This window comes from Pan paniscus, chromosome 2, assembly GCF_029289425.2.
Source record: "Pan paniscus chromosome 2, NHGRI_mPanPan1-v2.0_pri, whole genome shotgun sequence".
In the NCBI taxonomy this organism is placed as follows: Eukaryota; Metazoa; Chordata; class Mammalia; order Primates; family Hominidae; genus Pan; species Pan paniscus.
Genome location: NC_085926.1, coordinates 124,674,491 through 124,700,174, shown reverse-complemented (window position 1 = coordinate 124,700,174; position 25,684 = coordinate 124,674,491). Strand labels below are relative to the sequence as shown.

The 25,684-nt window shown below is 43.8% G+C and overlaps 1 protein-coding gene and 1 pseudogene across 8 annotated transcripts in view; one reads left to right on the top strand and one right to left on the bottom strand.

The window, feature by feature from the left end:
- LOC103785504 (protein RCC2-like) overlaps positions 1-10,165 on the top strand; it is a 54,000-nt pseudogene extending 43,835 nt beyond the window's left edge.
- CHCHD6 (coiled-coil-helix-coiled-coil-helix domain containing 6) overlaps positions 1-25,684 on the bottom strand; it is a 260,690-nt gene that overhangs the window by 183,765 nt on the left and 51,241 nt on the right. The gene's annotated exons all lie outside the window — the stretch shown is intronic.

The following is a 25,684-nucleotide window of genomic DNA, read 5'->3' as shown; positions in this document are numbered from 1 at the left end:
TATGCCTAAGATAAACATGGTCCCAATCCTTAGGAATTCAGAATCAATCCAAACAGGACAAAAAACAGGGAAGTCAGAAGAGGGATGTGTGCAGGACTGGTCACGGGTGGTGGTCTCTAGCTTGACTGGAATATAACTGAAGCCTCACTTTACTGAGCTGAGAGAATGTAAGGCAGATTAGGATCTAAAGTAAAGAGAGCATCAGACATAATCAGAACTCTTCTTGAAACACCCTGTCTCCCCTGTGAAGTACATATATACAACTTTATATCCAATTCTGTATGATACTACAAAGGCAGTGACATAGAGTACCTAGGATAGCATCCATATGCAAAATATAATTTAGGAGCCATGTTGTACCAAAAACAATGTTCACACTAAAACGCACTGTAGCAAGATGCTCAAACTATTAACAGAGAAATTATTAAAGAAGACCCAAGACAACCAGAAGCACAGCCAATTCATGTTTCCCACTCCACATTCACCCCAAGGCAACACCTACTAAGGGAATGGTAGCTGAGCCGATCATCATATTCTTCCACTTCAGATCCCAGCTCACCTTCCACACCGGTCTCTGTGATGCTGGGCCTGGCTGGCACTCAGCGAATCCCACTCCTGTGTGGCCATGTGGCTCCATGAAAGTCTCTCCAATAGGGAGCGCTACAGGAAATCCGCACCTGCACCCTGTCTGCTTCCTCTCCCTTCTTGTTCTGAGGAACATGACCCCAGCAGGGTTCCTTTACCGCAACAGTTCTGCCCTGGAGCAGCCGCTGATTTGAGCCTGCAGTTTTTCCAAAACCCGCAGAAGCAACTTCATCGTACCTCATCCTTGAAGATAAAAGTCCCAGCCATGAGGTGCCCCTCCATGAAGCTCTGAGTTACATGGGGACTTTCCTTAACCTCTAGAGTTTTAGTAACTGCTACATCTTCCCTTTGATTCTTCAGCCCTACAGCTGGTGGTAGCTGCTGCTTGCGGTTGCTAACTCCGTAATACTTTAATGTTCCCTTTTTACCCTTTCAATAACCTAGTTAATAACCTTGTACCCAGTTACTGACTTTTGAAATCAAATTCTCTGCTCCAATAATTGCTGTAGTTTCTCCTGGCTGGGCCTTAACTGATACAGCAACATATTACTCCTCACTTTCTATTTTAAATTCTCTCTCGGGACATGAAGAGGCAATTCATAAGAGAGGGAAAAATCATGCCCATAAATATATGAAAAATATTCAATCTCTATTTGAAACCAAAGAAACAAAAATTAATACCACTGACACACATTTCTGTCTGTCAGATCAACAAGATGGAAAAGGATGCTAGGACTCAGTGCTGGCCACAGGCACTCTCAGACACTGCTGGTAGGAACGTAAACTGGAATTACTGTCTTATGGAGGAAAATCTGATGATAATGTGAACCAAATCTTTGAAATTTAGGTCAAAAAATAAGACACTGCAAGAGTAGATTCACTTCTTCCTATTGCCTCTGCAAATATAGCTAAAAGCCCTGGACATCACATACACAAAGCAGATATAAAAAGGTTCTAAAAAGCAGATACAAGATGGCAGTGTGGCTAGGAGCCTCAGGACCCAGAACGGTAGGACAGTGGATTCCCTGAGTTTTCTTCTTGCCTCATTATCTCAGACTGGGTGCTGGAGGGGATGCCAATGGGAATAAACCAGGAAAGCCCCCCAGAAAAGCCAGCTCTTTCTAGCCAAAGGACCAGGAAAGAAGCAGCTTAGCAAGACAGTCAAATTTAGACAGTAAACTTTTAGATAACAAGTACACTGCTCCAGCCTAACACCACAGAAATAGCTGCACTGCCACCCTCACCAGCAAAGGCCAACTGGAGACCCTGGACTTCCACCCTCACAAAACAAGATGCCTCAACCCACCTTCCCTGCCAGGGTGTCAGAGAAGAGCAAGGGTGGTGGAGCTCTGACTACCACCCAAGCATGGTGAGGCCTTCCCTGTTGGTGGAGATCACTTGGGGAGCAGTAAGCAGGTGCCCTTCCCCATCCCAGCCAGGGTGGTATCAGAGAGAGGCCTAGTGGGGAGCACGAAGTCGTGGTTCCAGGAATTTACAAGTAATAAAGTGACATGGAACTACACATATACATTGTACCAATGCCAACTTTTTTGTTTTGATATTGTATGATATTTACACAAGATATAACTTCTGAGGGAAATATGATGAAGGATACATGGGCCCTCTCTCTACTATCCTTACAACTTCCTGTAAATCTGTAATTTCCAAAAAATGTTTTAAGAAAGCCTTTGCAAAAGGGCATAAGAGAACTTTTTGGGAAGCTGAACAGTCTCTGTATCTTGACTGAGGTGGTTATTATATGGTTGTTACATGTTACACTCAGCAAAATCACCAACCTGAGCACTTAACGTGTGAATTTTATTGTGTATACATTAAACCCCAATAAGTTATATTTTAAAATATGCTATTAAAATATCTGAATCATATCAGTACTAATAAACAGGAAATAAAACTCTTAAATAGAATGCCAACTAGTAAATATAGAAGACATTACAGAAATATAAAATCATCATTTTATAACCACTAGCATAGTGATTCAGACAAGAATCATCAAAGAAGAGAAAAATGGTGGGACAGGCAGCTCCAAGCTCTCATCCTCCCACAGAAACATAGAAAAATATGCAGAGGCTGGGCACAGTGGCTCACACCTATAATCGCAGCACTTTGGGAGGCCGAGGCAGGAGGATTGCCTGAGCTGAGGTGTTCAAGACCAGTCTGGGCAACATAGTGAAACCCCATCTCTACTAAAATACAAAAAATTAGCTGGGCATGACAGTGTGTGCCTGTAATCCCAGCTACTTGGAAGGATGAGACAGGAGAATTGCTTGAACCTGGGAGGCAGAGGTTGCAGTGAGCCAAGATCGTGCCACTGCACTTCGCCTAGGCGACTCTGATGCTCTGTCTCAAAAAAAAAAAAAAAAAAAAAAAAAAAAAAAAAAAAAAAAAGAAAAGCAGAAACTGTCAGAACCAACTTTCTCAAAGCTCTGAAAAATAGTCCAAAGTTTAAAACAAGCAAGAGAATGCTGAATAAAGAAAAAGGCCACTTGAAAACAGTAGGAAAACTTTCTGGTGTTTTTACTTGCCTTTGCCCTATCGCTGTCATGGCTCAGTTGTAGCCACATTCCCAACGTGAGACTCTGGTCCTTGGTTCCACAGGGAGCACGGCAGGTATTACTCGTAAATTATTGTGTGCATCTGTTCTAACCTGTCTGACGGCTGCCTGAAGGACTGATGCAAAGCACTTCTCCCTTTCACCTAATTCAGAACTAAGGCTGGAAAAGGGCAGGTATTACTTGAAAATACTGCAGGGAGAAAACACCTGCAAGACATTACACAAGAAGACCATCCCCAAGACATATAATCATCAGATTCTCCAAGGTCAAAATGTTAAAGGCAGTTAGAGAGAAAGGGCAGGTCACCTACAAAGGGAACCCCATCAGGCTAACAGCAGATCTTTCTACAGAAACCCTGCAAGCCAGAAGAGATTGGGGCCCTATATTCAGCATTCTTTAAGAAAAAAAAAAAAAGTCTAACCAAGAATTTCATATCCAGCCAAACTAAGCTTCATAAGTAAAGGAGAAATAAGATCCTTTTCCAACAAGCAAATGCTGAGGGAATTCATTACCACTAGAACTGCCTTACCAGAGGTCCTGAAAGGAGCACCAAATATTGAAAGGAAAGACTGTTACTGGCCACTACAAAAACACACCAAAGTACATAGACCAGTGACACTATGAAGCAACCACACAAACAAATCTGAATAAACAGCTAATAACATGATGACAAGTTCAAATTCACACATATCAATACTAACCTTGAACATAATTGGGCTAAATACCCCATTGAAAGGCACAGAGTGGCAAGCTGGATAAAGAAGACCCAATGGTATGCTGTCTTCAAGAGACCCATCTCACATGCAATGACATCCACAGGCTCAAAATAAAGGAATACAGAAAAATCTACCAAGCAAATGGAAAACAAAAAATAGCAGGAGTTGTAATCCTAATCTAAGAGAAAACAGACTTTAAACCAACAAAGATAAAAAAGACAAAGGGTGTTACACAATGGTAAAGAGTTCAATTTAACAAGAAGACCTAACTATCCTAAATGTATATATACCCAACACAGGAGCACCCAGGTTCATAAGGGAAGTTCTTAAAGACCTATGATCACGCCTGTAATTCCAGCACTTTGGGAGGCTGAGGCAGGCGGACGAGGTCAGGAGATCAAGACCATCCTGGCTAACATGGTGAAATCCTGCCTCTACTAAAAATACAAAAAATCAGCCAGGCGTGGTTGCGGGCACCTGTAGTCCCAGTTACTCAGGAGGCTGAGGCAGGAGAATGGCGTGAACCCAGGAGGCGGAGCTTGCGGTGAGCCGAGATTGCGCCACTACACTCCAGCCTGGGTGACAAAGCAAGACTCTATCTCAAAAAAACAAAAAACCTATGAAGAGACTAACATTCCTACATAATAGTAGGGGTAGATTTCAACACCCCACTGACAGTATTAGAGAGACCACTGAGGCAGACAATTAACAAAGATACTCAAGACCTGGACTCAACACTTGACCAAATGGACCTAATATACATCTACAGAACTCTCCACCCAAAAACAACTTCATATTGCCACATGGCACATACAGAATGACTTTTGGGTAAGTAATGAAATTAAGGAAGAAAACAAGTAATTATTTGAAACTAATGAGAACAAAGATACAACATATAGAATCTCTCAGGACATAGCTAAGGCAGTGTTAAGAGGGCGGTTTATAGCACTAGATACCCACATCAAAAACTTAGAAAGATCCCCAATTAACAACCTAAATCACAACTAGAAGAACCAGAGAAGCAAGAGCAAAACAGCCCTAAAGCTGGAAGACAAAAAATAACCTAAATCAGAGCTGAATTGAAAGAAATTGAGACATTAAAAACCATACGAAATATCAACAAACCCAGGAGTTGGTTATTTGAAAAAATAAATAAGATAGACCACTAGTTAGACTAACAAAGAAAATAAGAGAGGAGAACCCCCCTTTAGGGGGCCAGGCGTGGTGGTTCATGCCTGTAAGCCCAGTACTTTGGGAGGCCGAGGTGGGCGGATCAAGATCACGAGGTCAGGAGATCAAGACCATCCTGGCCAATATGGTGAAACCCTGTCTATACTAAAATACAAAAAATTAGCCGGGCGTGGTGGTACGTGCCTGTAGTCCCAGCTACTCAGGAGGCTGAGGCAGGGGAATCGCCTGAACCTGGCAGGCGGAGGTTGCAGTGAGCCGAGATTGCGCCACTGCACTCCAATCTGGCGACAGAGCAAGACTCCATCTCAAAAAAAAAAAAAAAAAAGGAAAAAGAAAAAAAGAAATAACAAAGGGTACATTACCACTGACCCCACAGAAATAGAGAAAACCATCAGAGACTACTACGAACAACTCTATGCAAAGAAACTAGAAAATCTAGAAGAAGTGGATAAATTCCTGGACACATACAACCTCCCAGGACTAAACCAGAAAGAAATTAAATCCCTGAACAGACCAATAACAAGTTCCAAAATTGAATTAGCAATAAAAACCCTACCAACCAAAAAAAGCGCAAGACCAAATGGATTCACAGCTGAATTCTACCAGATTTATAAAGAATAGTTGGTACCATTCCTACTGAAACTATTTCAAAAAATTGAGGAGGAGGGACTTCTCCACAACTCATTCAATGAGGCCAGCATCATCCTGATACCAAAAACCTGGCAGAGACACAACAAAAAGAGAAAGCTTCAGCCCAATATCCTTGATAAACACAGATGCAAAAATCCTAAACAAAATACCAGCAAACCAAATCCAGTAGCACACAGAAAAGCTAATACATCATGATCAAGTAAGCTTTATCCCTGGGATGCAAGGTTGGTTCAACATATGCATATCAATAAATGTGATTCAACCCATTCACTGAACTAAAAACAAAACCACATGACCATCTCAATAGATGCAGAAAAGGTTTCCTATAAAATTCAACATCCCTTCATGTTAAAAACCCTCAATAAGTTAGGCATTGAAGGAGCATACTTGAAAATAAGAGCTATCTATGACAAATCCACATCCAGTATCATATTGTATGGGCAAAAGCTGGAAGCATTCCCCTTGAAAACTGGCACAAGACAAGAATGTCCTTTCTGATCACTTCTATTCAACATATTATTGGAAATCCTGGCCAGAGCAATCAGACAACAGAAAGAATAAACAGCATCCAAACAGGAAAAGAGGAAGTCAAATTATCCCTATTTGCAGACAACATGATTTTATATCTAGTCTCTGCCCAAAGCTCCCTGATCTGATAAACAACTTCAGCACAGTTTCAGGATACAAAAGCAACATACAAAAATCAGTAGCATTACTATACACCAAAAACATCCAAGCCAAGAGCCAAATCAAGAGCACAATCCCATTCACAATAGCCACAAAAAGAATAAAATACCTTAGAATACATGTAACCAAGGAGGTAAAAAATCTCTACAATGAGAATTACAAAACAAAACAAAACATGGCTCAAAGAAATCAGAGATGACACAAACAAATGGAAAAACATTCTATGCTCACGGATACAAAAAACTAGTATGATTAAAATGGCCATACTGCACAAAGCAATTTACAGATTCAATGCTATTCCTATCAAATTACCAATGATATTCTTCACAGAATTAGGAAAAACTATTTTAAAATTCATATTGAATTCATATTCAAAAAAGAGCCCGGGCCAGGTATGGTGGCTCATGCCTGTAATCTCAGCACTTTGGGAGGCCAAGCTGGGTGGATCACTTGAGGTTAGGAGTTCAAGACTAGCCTGGCCAACATGGCAAAACCCCATCTCTACTAAAAGTACAAAAAAAATTAGCCAGGAGTGGTGGCACAGGTCTGTAATCCCAGCTACTCGGGAGACTGAGGCAGGAGAATCATTTGAACTGGGAGGCAGAGGTTGCAGTGAGCCAAGATCGCAACACTGCACTCTAGCGTGGGCAACAGAGTGAGACTCCGTCTCAAAAAAATGAAAGAAAAAAAGAGCCCAAATAGCCAAGGCAATCCTAAGCAAAAAGAACAAAGCGGGAGATATCATGTTACCCAACTTCAAACTATACTACAGGGCTACAGTAAACAAAACGGCAGAGTATTGGTACAAAAACAGACACACAGACCAATGGAACAGAATAGAGAACCCAGAAGTAATGCCACATACCTAAGAATCATCTAATCTTTGACAAAACCAGCAATGAGGAAAAGACTCCCTATTCAATAAATGGTGCTGTGATAACTGGCTAGCTATATGCAGAAGAGTGATACTGAACCCCTACCTTACAATACAGACAAAATCAACTCAAGATGGATTAAATATTTAAATGTAAAACCTAGAACCATAAAATACTGGAAGATACCATTCTGAACATAGGACTTGGCAAATATTTCGCAACAAAGACACCAAAAGCAATTGCAACAAAAACAAAAATTGGCAAATGGAATCTAATTAAACTAAAGAACTTCTGCAGAGCAAATGAAACTATCAACAGAGTAAACGTGCGACCTACAAAATGGGAGAAAATATTTGCAAACTATACATCTGACAGAGGTCTAATACCTAGAATCTGTAAGAAACTTAAGCAAATTAATAAGCAAAAAAATAACCCCATTAAGAAGTGGGCAAAGGACATACATGCAGCCAATGAGCATATGAAAAAATGCTCAACATCACTAACCATTAGAGAAATGCAAATCAAAATCAAAATGAGATACCATCTTACACCAGTCAGAATATTATTAAAAAGTCAAAAAATAATAGATGTTGGCGAGGTTGTGGGGAAAAGGGAATGCTTATAGACACTGCTGTGGGAATGTAAATTACTTCAGCCTCTGTGGAAAATGTGGCGAGATTCCCCAAAGAACTTAAAATTGAACTATCATTCAATCCAGCAATCTCATTATTGGGTATATACCCAAAGGAATATAAATTGTTCTGCCATAAAGACACACGCACGCATATTGTATTAGTCCGTTCTTGCACAGCTATAAAGAAATACCTGAGACTGGGTAGTTTATAAAGAAAAATGGTTTAACTGGCTCGCAGTTCTGCTGCACAGGATGAAAAGGTACACAAGAAGAACAAGTTCTTCCTGTGCATGGCTGTACAGGAAGCATAGTGGCTTCTGCTTCTGCAGAGACCTCAGGAAGTTTCCAATCATGGTGTAAGGCAAAGGGGGAACAGCTATCTTACAGGGCAGAAGCAGGAGCAAGAGAGAGAGGTTAGGGGAGGTGCTACACACTTTTAAATAAACAGATCTCACAAGAACTCACTCACTATCACACAAACAGCACTAAGGGGATGGTGCTAAACCATGCATGAGAAATCTACCCCCACGATCCAATCACTGCCCACTAGGCCCCACCTCCAACACTGGGGATTACAATTCGACATGAGATTTGGGCGGGGACACAGACCCAAACCATATCACATATGTTCACTGCAGCACTATTCACAATAGGAAAGATATGGCATCAACCTAAATACTCATCCATGGTACACTGGATAAACAAAATGTGGTACATGTACACCATGGAATACTATGCAGACATAAAAAAGAATGAGATCGTGTCCTTTGTGGCAACATAGATGGAGCTGGAGGCCATTATCCTAAGCAAACTAACACAGCAACAGTAAACCAAAGGCTGCATGTTCTCACTTACAAGTGGGAGCTAAACAATGAAAACACTTGGATACTAGGAGGGGAATAACAGACACTGGGGCCTACTTGAGGGTGGAAGGTAGGAAGATGGAGAGAATCAGAAAAAATACCCTTTGGGTACCAGGCTAATTATCTGGGTGATGAAATTATTAGTACACCAAACCCCTGTGACATGCAGTTTACCTATATAATAAACCTTCACAAGCACCCCTGAACCTAAATGTTGAAAATAAATAAATAGAAATAAAAAATAGAAAATGCTTTGGGTAAGCTAACAACACACAGGTGCCTGGTGGGAAAATCATGGTCTGGACAGAAAAGAGAGCACCTAACAGGCATGGGAGGAAAAGTCAGGAAAGATTCTTTGGAAATCTAGGAATGAGAAAGGGCAGCTGGGACATGGTGACACCAAGAGAGTAGGAGCCCCCAGACTCATCGAGGGCCTCAGCCACGAAGTGATCATGTCTGCAGCATGTGGGCAGAACTACACCTTGGCCTTGATGGAAATGGGCTCCGTGTTTGCGTTTGGGGAGAACAAGATGGGGCAGCTGGGCCTTGGCAACCTGACAGACACTATCCCCAGCCCCGCACAGATAATGTACAATGGCCAGCCAATTACCAAAATGGCCTTTGGGGCTGAATTCAGTATGATAATGGACTGCAAAGGAAACCTCTATTCCTTTGGGAGCCATGAATATGGTCAGCTGGGACACAACTCGGATGGGAAGTTCATCGCCCGGGCATGGCGGACAGAGTACAACTACAGACTGGTTCCCCAGTGAGTGGCCATTTTCATTGAGGCAGATCCTGCCTGTACCAAATGTAGCTGTGTGAGACGTAGCCTGTGGCGCTAACCACACACTGGTCCTGGACTCCCAGAAGTGAGTCTTCTCCTGGGTCTTCAGTGGCTATGGCCGGCTGGGCCATGCAGAGCAGGATGAGATGGTCCCCCACCTGGTGAAGCTGTTTGACTTCCCTGGACATCGGGTGTCCCAGATCTATACTGGTTACACCTGCTCCTTCGCCATCAGTGAAGTGGGTGGTCTGTTTTTCCAGGGGGCCACCAACACCTCCCGTGAATCTACCACATACCCAAAAGCAGTGCAGGACCTCTGTGGCTGGATAATCCAGAGCCTGGCTTGTGGGAAGAGCAGCATCACTGTGGCCACCGAGAGAGCACCATAGCTGGGGCCCATCACCGACCTTCGGGGAACTGGGCTAAGGGACCACAAGCCCAAGTCTTCCACTGCAGCCCAGGAGGTGAAGACTCTGGATGGCATTTTCTCAGAGAAGGTCACCATGGGCTACTCACACTCTTTGGTGACACCAAGAGACAAAAGTTGAGACCGAGAAAGAGAAGATCAAGAAACTACCAGAATACAACCGCCAAACCCTTTGATGCTCCCAGAGACTTCTCCGACTCTACACCTCTCGTGGCAGCTGTCATTTCCATGTGCACTGGGATGGGAAGTCAAACGAGGTATTTAAAAAAGCAAAAGCTGACCTAAGGTGCATTTTTGTTTAGACTCCATAAGATTCCATTTTACAAGTGATCCAATATTTACCTTTTGTTCTGTATGCTTTCCAAAGTACGTTTTTTTCCCCTTAATGTCAAATTAAAATACTTGCTGATAGTTGACTTACCATTCCTACAAGAGGCAGAAACTTTCAGCAATCTAGGTTTTTTTTTTAAGTTTTTTCTTTCTTCCTCTCCTGAATACACTCCCCAAAACACCCCTTTCCAGTTATGATTACCATCATGATCCAAGCAGATGCTACATAGAAGAGGAATCGCCATTTAATCAGAAAAAATGTCCCTTACAGGAACCAGCAGCAGCCAGGCAAAGTCACCGGCCTGCTTCCATCCAAAACCACGCTCACATGCTTTGGAAGCATCTGGGTCCTCCTTTCCTGCTTTTTCTTGCAGATTGGCCTAAGCCGGTGTTGGTTCTGTTTCTCCCCTTGGCTGCCTATAATCTGCAGTGTCCCCCTGAAGGGGGATTGGGAGTCTGTGTTTAGCCATTTATATCTACTTTAGCTGTTAAAGAAGTCCAAATGAAAATCAGGTGATGGTGGAACCATGGGGACTTGGGGGTGGGGCAGAGGTGGTTCCCTGTGGAGCCAGGGCTGAGCCTTGTCACATGCACTCACCAATTAGAGATTGATCCGCCAGCAGTCAAGTGCATTCTCCAGTCCTTGCAAGAAGGATCAGCCCTTTCTGTACCAGCCTTGATCACCTTGTGCTTTGGTCTCCTTTTTTCCCCTACCTGGATCCTGCGTCGCACAGGCCGTCCTGTTACTGAGACTCGGGGTACCGTTCTGCTGACTCAGCTCTCTTTAGTCACGTTTGCTTGGCTCTAGTACCAAATATTTGAGATTACCAAAGAATGTCCTTCCTTGCGTGTCAGCACGGATGCTGTGACTGCCACCAGTATCCCCGTCAAGTGCCTGTGCCCGAGCTCGCTGTGCTGAGTGAGTAATGAGGTGCCTTTCCTGGAACCCTCCTCTCACCTGGACCCAAGAGAGGCGACAGCTCTGGCTAGGGCTCTTGGTTTCCAGAGGGTCTGGACTGGTTTGGGTGCTTTAAAATAGATATTTAATTCAGTGGTGCTTATGGGGGAGATGAGAATAGAACTTAAATGTGAGAACTGGGTAGATGGGAAAGTTAAATATTGGTCTCTTCAAGTTTTTTTGTTGTTGTTGTTTGCATTTGCTATTGTTACCACTTGTCACTGTCTCCATGTTAAAATGCCAAAAATGATCTAGTTGTTGTTGCTTTTTTCCCTATTTTCCACCCCAGTCACTCCTTACCGTGACTCCCACCCTTGGAGGGCATGTAGCAGTGTCTGTCCCGCCAGTCCCAAGGCCCTATGGGAGGAAACTGGCCTGCATCTCTCTAAGACTTAGTCTTAGAGATGCCACGCGCATCTCGTGTTCTGTGTTCAATCAGTAGTCCAGGGGAGAAGCTTCTGCCACTTCAGAGCTTTGCTAAACTAACCTAATTTGTCCAAATCACCCCAAAACCACCATCTCTAACTCAAACTTCCAGGAGACAGCCTGATCCGTTTGCCTGGACAGGTCTCTTTCCTGGAACGCAACCCAGGCATCTGTGCTCCTGGAATCCTTGACGTCTCTCCTTTGAGTTGTGGTCACCAAGAGGGTTGAGGACGCAGCACCCAAAGTCCTAGCCTTTGCAGGAGCCGCCCTGGGCGGAGCTGCACTTAGATCTTCCGGCAGCCTCATGTAAACCTGGCAGCCAGCCTCTTCTAGAACCCTAACCAGGGAGTGGAGCAGGAAAGGGACCTTCGAAGTGAAGACTGCCTTGTCCCGCACCTCCCTTTGGTTTAAATTAAAAAATGAACTTCCGAATGGGTTAAATCCTTTAAAACAAGGAGTTGTGGGGAAGGTCGTCTTGTACTCCTAGAGAAAGGTACACAGTTGCCCAGCTGGGAACGTGCTTGGTGCTGACCCCATGGGCATCTGACTGGTCTTCCAGCTCAGGACAAAGAATTTGAAAGACGATTAGCATGAAGGGGAATCAAAGAGAAGGTTGTGATTTGGTTGAAGGTGCCTGGTTTAGTGCTGTAATTGTATTATTTCATATATTTATATATATATATATGCATGTATGTATGTATGTGTATATATGTGTGTGTATATATATATTTCTTAGAGTAAACATTTTAAATAAATGATATAATTGTCTAGAAAACAAAAAAATTATAAATCTATATTATTGGGACACAATGTATAAAAATATAATTTGTGATGATAACATAAATAGGGGAGCAGAGCTATATAGAAGCAGAGTTAGTTGTTTTTAGCTTTATTCTCTGTGGTAAAATATAAATAAAATATGCCATTTTTAACCATTGTAAAGCATACAATTTCAGCATTATGTACATCCAAAATGCTGAGTAACTACCACCACTATCCATTTCTAAAACTTTTGCATCATCCCACACAAAAGCTCTTTACTGGTTAAACCATAATTCCTCAACTTCCTCTCCCATAGCCTCTGGTAACTTCTATTCTACTTTCTGTCTCCATGAATTGGCAGAGATTTTAAGTTAAACTGATATCAATTCCACTGGATTGTTAGAAATTTTGGATGTTAACTGTAATCCCCATTGTAACCACAAAGAAAGTATCTGAAGAATATACGCTAAAAGAAATGAGGCTGAGTGTGGTACTTCATGCTTGTAAGCCCAGCACTTCGGGAGGCCAAGGCAAGAGGATCACTTGAGGCCAGGAGTTCAAGACTAGCCTGGACAACATAACAAGACCCCATCTTTAAAAAAATACAAACAAATAAACAAACAAAAACAATAGTTGGGCATGGTGGCAACCACCTATAGGCCTAGGTACTTAGGAGGCTGAGGCACGCTTGTGTGAACCCAGAAGTTTGAGATTACAGTGAGCTATGATCATGCCACTGTACTGCAGCCTGGACAACAGAGCACAACCTTGTTGAAAGAGGAGGGGGAGGGAGAAGAGGGAGAAAAAGGGGAGAAGAGGGGGAAAAAGGGAGAAGAGGGAAAGGGAGGGGAGGGGAAGGAAAGGAAGGAGAGGGAAAAAGGAAAGGAAAAGGGAAAAGAAAAAGGAGAAAGATGAAAGGGGAAAGGAAGAAGCAGAAAGGAAAGGAAAGGAAGAAAGCAGAAGGGAATCAAATCAGTTAACTACATTAGAAAAATCAACTACATACAAAAGAAGGCAGAAATGAAGGACTGAGGGACAATAAAAGCTATACAAATAGCAAAAATGGCAAAAGTCCTTCCTTCTCAATAATTACTTTAAATGTAAATGTATTAAACACTCCAATCAAAAGGCAGAGATTGGCAGAATGGATACATAAACTGTCTACAAGAAAATTACATTAGATCCAAAGGCACATAGGTTGGAACTGAAAGTATGCAAAATAACTAAAAGAGCTGGGTGGCTATAATAATATGCAAAATAAAGTAGACTTTAAGTACAAAATAGTCACAAGAAACAAAAAAGGATATACGTTAATAAAAGGGTCAATTCATCAAGAAGATATATCAAGTATAAATATACATGCACTGAAAAACAGAGCTCCAAAGTATAGGAAGCAAACGTTCATAAAAGGGACAAATAGTTCTAAAATAATAGTTCAAGATTTCAATACCCTATTCTCAATAATAAACAGAACAATTTGACAGATTAATAAGAAAACAGAGGACTTGAACAATACTATAAACCAATGAGGCTTAATAGACATATGTAGAACACTCCCCATAGACCATATATTGGGCACAAAACAAGCTTCAACAAATTTAGAAGACAGAAATCACAAGAAGTATCTTCTCCAACCACAATGGAATGAAGGTAGAAATCAATGAGAAAGAAAACTGAAAAATTCACAAATATTGTGGAAATCACATACTCAACAACCAATTTATCAAAGAAGAAAACAGAAAAGGAAATTAGGATATAACTTGAAATGGATGAAAACAAAAACACAACATACCAAAACTTACGGGATAGAGGGAAAGCAGTGCTCAAGGGGAAATTTACAGCATACATCTTTACATTACAAGAAAGATCTCAAACTAATAACCTAAGTTTATAACTTAAAGAACTAGAAAAAGAGTAAACTAAACCCAAAGCTGGCAAAAGGAAGGAAATAATAAAGATTATTAGAGTGGAGATAAATGAAGCAGAGAATAGAAAAACAAAAGATAATCAATGAAGTCAAAAGTTGGTTCTTTTAAAAGATCAACAAAATTGACAAGCCTTTAGCAAGACTGACAAAGAAAAAGATAGCAAATACAAATACCTAAAATAAGAAATAAAAATAGGAACATTACTAATGACTCTACAGAAATAAAAAGGACATAAGGAGCATTATAAACAAATATATGCCAACAAATTGGATAACCTGGATGAAAAAGACTAATTCTTAGAAACACACAAATTACCTACACTAACTCAAGAATAAATAGAACATTTCAAAAAGACTTTAACAAGAGTAATCAAAGTCAATAATCAAAAACCTCCCAACAAGGAAAAGTCCAGAACCAGATGGCTTCAGTAGTGAATTCTACCAAACATTTAAAGAAGAATTAACAGGACTGGGTGCGGTGGCTCACATTTGTAATCCCAGCCCTTTAGGAGGCCAAGGCAGGAGAATCACTTAAAGCCAATAGTTTGAGACCAGACTGGTCAACATAGCAAGACTCTGTCCCTATTAAAAAATAAAAAAATTAGCCAGGCATGGTGGTGCATGCCTATAGTCCCAGATACTTGGGAAACTGAGGAAGGAGGACTGCTTGAGCCCAGCCATTGGAGGCTGGAGTTAGCTATGATGTGCAGAATGTGAGCTTAATTGGAAATAGATAATTACATTCTTTACAGATGTAATTAGTTAAAATGAAGTTATACTGTATTATGGTGGGCCCTAAATGTCATATAATTGGTGTCCTTTGAAGAGGAAAATCTGGACACAGAGACAGACACAGAGGGAAGAATGCCATGTGAAGATGGAGACAGAGACAAAGATGTGGAGAAGCTGGACCTCTCATCTCCAAGATGTGGAGAAACTGGTAAGAATGTAAAATGGTGCAGCTGCTATAGAAAACAGTAAGGCAGTTCCTTAAAATACTAAAAACAAAATTAATCCATGATCCAACAATTTTACTTATGGGGGTGTGTGCATATATATATATTGGCAAGGCACAGTGGCTCATGCCTATAATCCTAATGCTTTGGGAGGCCAAGGCAGGAGGATCGCTTGCCAGGAGGTTGAGACCAGCCTGGGCAACACAGCAAGATCCTCTCTCTACAAATTATTTTTTATTAGATGGGCATGGTGGTGCACAGCTGTAGTCCCAGCTACTCAGGAGGCTGAGGCAGGAGGATCACTTGAGCACAGGAGTTTGAGGTTACAGTGAGCTATGATTGTGCCACTGCACCCCAGCCTGGGTGACAGGGCAAGACCTGCCTCCAAATGAGAAAAAAAAAAGAATTGAAAGCAGGGTCTTGAAGAGATATTTGCACTCTCTTGTTCACAGCAGCATTACTCACAATAGCCAAAAGGTAGAAACAACTCAAGTGTCCATCAATAGATGAATAAATGTGGTCTATCCATACAATGGACTATTGTTTAGCTTTAAAAAGGAAAGAAATTCTGACACATGCTATAACACGGATAAACCTTGAAGGTATTATGTTAAGTGAAATAAGCCAGTTACAAAAGGACAAATACTGTTATGATTCCACTTATATAAGGTTCCTAGAGTAGTGAAATTCATAGAGACAGAGTAGAATGGAGTAGTTGACAGGACCAAAGATATGGGAAAGGGGGAGTTTTTGTTTGATGGGTACAGTTTCAGTTTGGAATGATGAAAAAGTTCTGGAAAAGGAGAGTGGTGATGGTTGCACAACATTGTGACTATAATTAAAGCCAATGAATTGTATACTTAAAAATGACTTAAATGGCAAATTTTATTTTATATATATTTTACCACAATAGAAGAACTGAAAAAACAAATCAAGAATCATCAATGGGCAGAAAATTGTTGGACGAAAGGCTGGAAACAGGATATCCCACACACTTGCAAAGCATCACCCCACAGATTACTTACTAATTTCAAAAAGGAACAGGTACCTGATATAGTTTGGGTATTTGTCCCCACCCAAATCTCATGTTGAAATGTAATCCCCAGTGTTGGAGGTGGGGCCTGATGGGAGGTGTTTGGGTCATGGGGCAGATCCTTCATGGCTTGGTGCTGTCCTCACCACAGTGAGCAAGTTTTCACGAGATCTAGTTGTTTAAGTGTGTGGCACCTCCCCAGCCCTTGCTCCTGTTCTCACCACGTGAGACGCCTGTTCCCCCTTTGCCTTCCCACCATGAGTAAAAGCTCCCTGAGGCCTCTCCAAAAGCGAGCAGATGCTAGTGCCATGCTTCCTGTACAGCCTTCAGAACCCTAAGCCAATTAAACCTCTTCTTTATAAACTACCCAGCCTCAGGTATTTCTTCACAGTAATGCAAGAACAGACTAACAGTACCTTTCCCATAGCAAAATGTGGTATAAACCACCTTAACCAAGTAATCAAATTTAATGGTGCCAAGAGTGACAGGAGCTGCCATCATGTATCTCCTGATATAATACAGTGAGGAGAGCACAAAATCACCCGGTAGCGCCTATTTGACCAAACCATTTAACCTGAACCTCATCATGAGGAAAAGATCAGAGAAATCCAAGTGGTTTTGTAGAGACAGTCTAGCTGGGTTCTTCAATATCAATGTCATAAAAGACTAAATAAGGCCTGGGAAAACTCTTCTACTAGATTAAAGCACACAAGAGACACAGCAACTATAAGAAATGCATGTCCTTGACTGAATCTTGGAATTTCAAAAGACCGCTACAAAAGACTTGATTGGGACAAGGAAAACTGAATGTAGCCTATGTATGAGGTAGAAAGTACAATCATCTTATTGTGGTGAGACAGGAGAATGTTCTTGTTCTTAAGGAGATGAGATGCATATTCAAGTATTTATGGATGAAATTACAATATCTCCAAGTAACTCTTACATGACTCAATAACAATACAGGTAGAGTGAGGCCTGAAGAACACTCTGGCTTTGGAAGGCAGGAAAGCATCTGAGTAAATCATTTCAGAAGAGTAGTAGGGCTAACCACTGGATTACAAGAACACCACAAATGAACAGGCAATGAGAGATAAGAGCTGCTGGTAGAAAGTGGCAGGGCTGCAGGAGGCCGCAGGGCTGGACTGGCGAGAACAGGCAGACCTGACCACGCTGGTGAGCTGACAGCAAGAGGTAGCAGAGAATGAGAAAGCACACAGGGTCCACAGATGCGATCCAAAGCAGAGCACAAAAAGTGAAGACTTATTCCAGGAAGGGTACTGACCGTTTACTCTTTATTGAATACCAGTCAAAAGGAAATGAGCTTCTATCACAACATAAGTGACGCAGGGTAGACAGAAAGGGTGGCTTTCTAAAAGAACACATTCTGGAGGTAATGAGAGAGGAGGACACAGGGCGGTCTCAGACCCATCCCTCCTACAAGTGACCTGGCAAAGTAAAGTCTTACTGGCTCCATTCGTCCTCCTCCTATAGTTCAAAGACTGCACACATCTCCCTGCTCACCTACAAACTTGAGAGTGGCTTGAGAATTAAAGCCAATTGCTAAAAATGGGACAGCAAAGAACTGGCTTAATAGACACAAAACCCATTATCTTAAGTTAAAAGAACAAAAGTCAGCCGCTTAGTGAGATCCCACATGCATCCCATGAAATCACTTTTACCAAAACATCCATTTTCCCAACTCATCTTCCTCACAAGAAGAAAGCAATCATCCTCTACCGTGTCTACCTTCAGATTGAAAGAATGGCCAAAAAGACACAGTGTAACATGCTTTGATTTGCTGTGAGAAATGAGATGTAGTTCAACACCACTGTGATTTGTAATGCCATTTACATAATTAAACATACAGACAAGTGGCATGAGGAGGTGGATATGGTTAATGGAGTTGCAGAAGAGCTAAAAATAGCAGACACAGCTACAGGCTGGAAGGGACGCTGAGGGCAGCACCTGCTGATGGGCGCTGATGGCCACAGAAAGATTGTCAATACACCAGAAGCATCTTCTCTATTTAGCTGGGGCCTTTTAATCAAGATTTCAAAGCTACCCACAGACATGGAGCAGCTGGTAGTGGCCTGTTTCACAGATGCAAACTGAAGGTTATCATCGGGCCACAGAGGGCTTGCCTAAGAGTTCATCTGGTCCCAAATTCCAGCTCAAAAACTTACCAAAAACCTGCCTTCCACTAAAAGACCTGAGAGTGGGTTCATCCAAACCAGTTTATAATCTGGTAGGGCACTGGGCCACATTGAGCTTTCAGATTTGTTTTGTTTATACCATACCAGTTTCTTCCTTTTCTTCCTCTTTCTCCTCCCTCTTCTTTTTTAAAGTCTGAATTAGTTGCTGACACCCAAAAATTCACATAGATACCCCTGTCGGCAGCTGGGCACCCCTGGGCTCATACTCCCAGAGCTCTGTGGTACGCAGGTGCTCACCAATCCCTGCTGTGTTTTCTTACAATTTCTTACTCGCTTCTGTGGCCTACTTGTCCAGAAGGTATTAAGTTTGCTTAACATCAGTTTTCTTAAAACTGGCTTAGATTTCTAACCTGTACCACCTCATGGTACCTACCTCAAGATATCTATGCACTAAGCAAAAGTGGTATGTCCTATTCTTCAATCTTTGCAAATGCCTCCTGGCACTAGTTTGAGCTTGCTGAAGAAGTCTGTGTTCACTTTCTCTACTTTCCCAATGATCTATACACCATAAACAAAGCCCTTTACTTTTAAAGTTGTCTTTCCAGAGCAATATTTTCCCTCTTCCTTTTGAGCCCCCCTGCCCCACCACCACCTCATCACTGCTTTAGTGTTGTTAAGGACTTTTCCCTAGACTTCTTCCAGATAGGTTGACAAAGTCCCCAAGTACAGGGTCAGTTTCCCTTACCTGAAATGCATGAGACCAAAGTGTTTCAGACTTTGAATTTTTTGTGATTTTTGAATATTTGCACTATACTTACGTTGAACATCCCATATCTGAAAACCCAAAATCCAAAATGCTCCAATGAGCATTTCCTTTGAGTGTCATGTCAGCACTTGCAAAGTTTTGAATTTGGGAGCATTCTAGACTGCAGATTTTTAGATTTAGGAGGCTCAACCTACACAACCTGCGATTTTATCAAGAAAAACAAATACGCGTGTGGTTGTTCAGGCTTTCTTCCCTATGCTAAAAAAGAAAGGAGGAAGAGGTAGAAATCTGTAATACCACCAGTTAATTTACAAGTGCACAAGGATACAGGTGAAAACAAACATACATGACGTGATTCTTGCCTTAATTAACAAGACACAAGTGGATAACCAGACTAAGGTTAACCACTCATACGTACCACTGACCTATTATCTACTTGTTTACTATCTCTCCATCCTTACATTCCATACAACTAGTATGCAAGTGCTAAAGGGTAAGAGCTTTGTTCTGTTCTGCTGTATCCCCAATGCCTGGAACAGAGCATGGTGCACAGAATCTTCAATAAATACCTGTTGAGTGAATAGGTAAATGAATGATTTCCCATTTAGTCCTCATGCCCTGTGAGGCTGCTTGATACTACAACTGAGGAAACTGCGGCCACAGAGTGTTTATAATTTGCTCAAGGTTATCCAGGACCACCAGCCTATGGTGTGGGTATGACAGAGTAGGGAGACCCGGATTTATAAAGGGAGGCAATCCTGAAAAACACTGGTGAGCTGCACATTCCACTTCCCCCCTGCCTTACAGCATATGGCATGTACATCAGAATGGAAAAAGCTCTCCATGGTCCAGCTGGGGTGAGAAACAAGTGGACACCCTCCCTTCAGGAGACCAGGCTCTCCAGCAGCCTGTGGCTCCCCAGGCAGCTCTATTGGAGACAAAGGAGAAGCGTTTTAATAATGTTCATCTTTCTCCTTTTACAAAAAGTATTGATTCTCAATAGTGGGTGTATTTAACAGAATCACCCAAGAGGCTTCTGCAATCTCTATTTCCTCTCTCTACCTTCCCCAGCCCCAGATTCTAAGCTATGGGTCCAAGGTAGGGGTGGGCAGAGGGGTTGGTGAAGAATCACGACCACAGTGGGAAACTCGGTCCTGTGTTCCAGCTGCAATGTCCATCAGGCTCTCTAGCACCAGTACCTACAGACAGACCAGCTGCTGCAACAGGGATTCTCTCCAAGCCCTGTACAGACCCACTGCACGGCCCTGGACAGTTTACTAACCTCCCAGAGCCTCACAGTCATCTGCAAAAAGGGTCAACATTGCCCCTACCTAAAGGGGCACTGTGAGAATCAAATGAGAAAACCTACTCAAAGCACCTGATCCAGGACCAGGCATAAGGAATGGCTGTGTCTACACACACACACACACACACACACACACACACGCGCGCGCGCGCACATGCACACACAGATGTACACACACACACACACACACACACACATAGACAACAGTGCCACCAACACCTGGATATTTCACAATAAGAAGGTAGAAGCCTTGACTTCATTCCCATCTCATACATTTAATGACCACAAATTTTGATATATTGAGTTTATGAATAAAAGGGGAGCTACTGGTATCTTTTTTTAGACTAATAGAATGTTCTATTTTTTTAAGTCACACAAATATATCTGCATTTAATGAGACAGTTGTGCCTACCTGTCAGGCCTAAATAATCGGGCTGCCAAAAAGAGAGCTACAGTGACTAAAATACAGATATATTGCAGACTCTCTGGGAAGCCTGGTGAAATGACAGGATTTCAAGAAACAGTGTGGAAGACACTTCCTCATACCTGCTGTGCTGCAGAGCCTCAGAGATGACCCTCCAGCCAGGGATGTTACCCAGAGCCCCAAGACACATGCCCAGGGACTTGCAGATGTGGGCATTCACTTGGGTTCTTGGACAGGCCACCTAGCCTCCTCACCCTGGGCCTTGGGCTGCCCTATACAGTGACAGGGCTGAGCTAGATGGACACAGAAACCTCAAAAACCCATTCCCAGCTGTTGATCCCTCCTGGTACCTCTCCTCCCGACTGAAGACAGAGCTGCTGCCTGCCATCCAGGACAGGTCCTGAAGAGAGTTCTCAACTCTGATTTCTTTGAACCCTTCTCCCTCCTCATGTTCTTGGCTGGCACTGCTTATGCCCAATCCACTTTCCTCTGCCCTCGCTAGAGCCAGAACACAGCTGGCCTCCTCTTTTCCAGGCCATCGTTCTTCAGGTACTCGAGGAGCTTGGATTCTCTCCACACTCCCCACTTCATCAGGATTTTAGAATATGACAACTCGTTGCCCCCAATGGGAAGATGCCAGACCCAGGAGACTGGCAGCAGCCACACTCCCTCCTTGCAGCCACTGCCCTTCCTGCCCATCAGCTTCTTAGCCTGGAGACGTTCTGAGAGACAGCTTCCCAAAGGCCAAAGCACCAAAGGTGCCTACCATTTCATCTCCAGGGCTCCTAAACAGGTCCTGCTAGAAAAGGTGGCAAGTGGATTCGATGGGGACTAAAAACAAAATTCATCTGGAGGGATGTGATCCCTAAGGAGAGAGACATCAGGGTTCCTAGCAGCAGTTACACTGGCAAAAATCAATCTCCCCTGAAAACCAATTAGGAGCACACAGGATTTTCACTTCGGAAGCCGAGCTGTTAGAGGCAGCCTGCTTTGGAGAGGAAAAGAAAGAATGTTCCTGGACATGCTCGCCTCCTTACCCCAGCTTGCTCCTCTGCCAATAGCCGGTACCTTAGAAAGAGCTCAGCCACAAAGGGTGCCACTGGGTGTTCTGGCACAGATGTCCACAGGGAGATTTGCATGATCCCAAAGGGCTGGGTACATGGCTTAGGGGCTGAAGGGCAGTATATGCTGACAGAGCCAGCTGCTGGCACCATCTCTTGGAAGGAATGATTGCTTTCTAGGACCTATGGCAGGTGAAGCACTGAGCTAGGCACTCTGAAGATGTTTACACTCGATCCTTGCAACAACCCTGTGAAGTCAATATTGCTGTCCCTGTATTACGGATGGGGAAAGTGATGACCAGAGACACTTAACCAAGGCCACACAACTTGTTTCAGTAACACAGATGAGATTCTTTTAACCTTTTCTACTACCTGCTACTTTCTCTCAAGGCAGTTCAGACTGTGATCCAAAGAACTGCAGCTCTAACTGCTATGACTATTTTATGGACTAATGTGGACAAACCAGAGATTACAGATCAGGGTAACAGGGATGTCAATGCTGCTGGGACTCTAAGGAAGCATGTGAATAATTCTAACAGGATCCCCCACCTCCACATGGAATTTATACACCACCTTCCCAATAAACACTCAAGCCTGGCAATCCCTTTCCTCTCCACCCCTCTCAGGAAAAGCAGGTACTGCTGAGCTTCTCCAGGCCGCGTGCTGGTACCTCTCAGGTAGTACTACTTCCAGCAAGGCTCAGCATGTGCCCACCACAGCCCTTGGTGCCCACTGCCACCCAGACTCGTGCTGGAGCACTGCAGCCCAGAGAGCAGGAAGAACCAAACCCGTGGGCCCTCTCTTCACCCACTGCTGCAGAAAGGCAGCCCATGAAACTCTGGGCAATGCGCCTGTACACCAGAGAGAGAGACAGGGGCAAGGGCAGATGAAGAGAAGCAAGAAGAGAGGCAGGACACTGATCTTTATCTGGGAAGAGAATGCTAGCCAAGGTCCCAATAAGGTTGAGACAAACTCTCTGCTGATGCCACTTCTACAGAGGCCCCGTCCAATGTTTACAGAGAACTCCACCCCAAGGCCGGTCTACAAGCCGCAGCTATGGCAGGCATGCAGGCGGGCTGCAGCACGCTCCTGGAATGTCTTTGGAATGATCTGCACCCAGCTACGAGTGCCTCAGTGCCCCTCCTCCTCAGCCTCCAGGTGGGCAAAAGGACGGCACAGCTCCTGCTGCCGAACCTTGACTTCTTCACAGAAACAAGCAAGCATGACCATATCCAGATGCCAACTTGAGGTTCCTTCATGCAACGGCTGCTTGCCATGGGAAGTCCAAGCCACTGATATGTTAGCTGTTTGCTCCATGTGCCTTCCCTGGGCCCTGAAAAATCCCCTTGGCTGCCAAAATCGTGTGACAGTCCATCCGCCCCCAAGAAAGTCAGAATCTGCTTGTTTTGCAAAAAGCAGCCAAGGAAAAGGCGCTTGAAGGGTGCCACCAGCTACCAAGAGAAGGACTAGTGCAAGGAATCCTCCTATCCCCCGCCCCTCTGCCAGCTGGGGAAGCAGTCCACAGACACAGTTCTTAATTTGGCCTTAACCTCGGGTACCTGGCAATGACAAACAATGTGACTTACGAGGTCTAGGAACAAAGTAGCTGGGGTTGAGGAGTCAATGCCCCAGCCCAGCCCATCATAAAACCCCAATATTTCTCCTTCCTCATCTAATCCCAACTGCTCCTTCTTTACATTTTTCTGGATCCAAGCCAAGCCATCAGTAACTTTCTGGATGAGGAGGAGAACAGGGTGAGAGAAAAGCGGGCCCTTCCTCAGCAAGCCGCAGTAAAGGGGCAGGGAGAACGAACGGGATGCTAAGTCCCCACAGGGCAGTACAAACCTGGTCAACCTGTCCCCCAGGGCAGCCACAACAAAGGGAGGTCAGATAACACTAAAAAGCCAGGTCTCCCAACAAAAAGAGGGCAGGAGATGAAAGATCAGGCCTTGGGTAGAGGGCCTTTCAGCCTCCTCAGCTAGATTTAATCAGTCTCAAAGCTACCAGGTTACAGGCCCTCAGAGGATGACATCGGGGGAAGGGGCCTTCTCCCCACCCTGCCCAAGGCCTTCTCCCAGCATGCCTGTTCTTCCAGCCAACAAGTGGCCCAGGCCTGCCACCTAGTGGGCTCCGCTCACACACCACGGGAAGAGACCGGATCCCAGAAGAGGGGCTGCTGTGACCAGAGTCCTGCCAACAGTTCCAGGACTTCATTCACAAGGCACAGTGGGGTTCTCTCTGGCTGTGGCAACAACCAAAACTGCTGGAGAAAACCGTTTCCCAGGGACCAGTGACAAATGAAAATAGGAAGGAGTGAGCTGCATTCTCAGAGCCTGGCCTTCTTCCCCACCTTTTCTAAGCCCAAACAGCTCCTGCACCCAGAGCCTGTCCCCAGTGAAGCACAGGATATGCGTGGGACAGGAATGCCAATTCCAAAATGCTAGTCCTAGAGTGCCCCTACTCACACACACAGGTTCTAAGCTCTGGCCTCATCCTAAGACTCTGGCCTAAAAGCTGTGATTTTTACACGGCCATTAGATGAGTGAATTTTACTATGCATGAGGCCATGTCCCAGAGGTGGACAGGGTACAAGGCCTTGGAGGGGCATAACTGGTAAACCTCAGAGGGCAGTACAGGCACATTCCATGTGCTGTGCACCTGGTGCTGCTCTAAGCTTGTCCCTTATCTCAAGAAGTCTTATGACTATCCAGGGAGGAGGCAGGATCACCAGCAGGGACAACAGAGGATTCAGTGCCCTGCTCAGGGAGCACAACTGGGAAGCAGGATTCGACCCCAGGCAACCCGGCTCCTGAATTCACACCATGCTGCGGCAGCCTCCAATCCTAGCTGCTAGACATAACAAAAGAAGAATAAATACAAAACTCACACTCTAAAACCCTAAAAACCCAGGTCTGCTCTGGCTAGAGGGCCCCAGCAAAGGAGCAGAATCTGGGCTACCCTAGAGGATAAGATAAAAATCAAGTTAGGGCAATGCAGGTGCTATTTTTTTTTTTTTTTTTTTTTTTTTTTTTTGAGACAGGGTCTCACTCTGTCACCTAGGCTAGAGTGCAGTGTGACATGATCTCGGCTCACTGCAACCTTGACCTCCAAGGCTCAAGCAATTCTCGTGCCTCAGCTTCCCCAGTAGCTGGGACCACAGGTGTGCACCATCACGCCTGGCTAATTTTTGTATTTTTTGTAGAGACAGGGTTTTGCCATGTTGCCCAGGCTGGTCTCGAACTTCTGGCCTCAAGCAATCGGCCCACCTCTGCCTCCCAAAGTGCTGGAATTACAGGCATGAGCTACCACACATGGTGGCAAATTCTTATTAGTGAGAAAAAGAACTGCCTTCAAAGAAGTGCGACCAGAGGCCCAGAGGAAAAAAAAAAAAATAACAGTCCCCCAGAGGCCCGGCAAGGCCTGAACACAAAAGAAAAACATACATTCCTTTTCAGCCCTACCGGTGGTGACTCCAGGGAAAGCCAGAGGGCAAGAAAGATGAGAAGCCTTAGACCACCGTTCCTCTCCCTCCTACCCTTCCAGATCCTCAAGAGGTCAAGATGTTGTGCTGGGGTCAGCACGGGGCACCAACT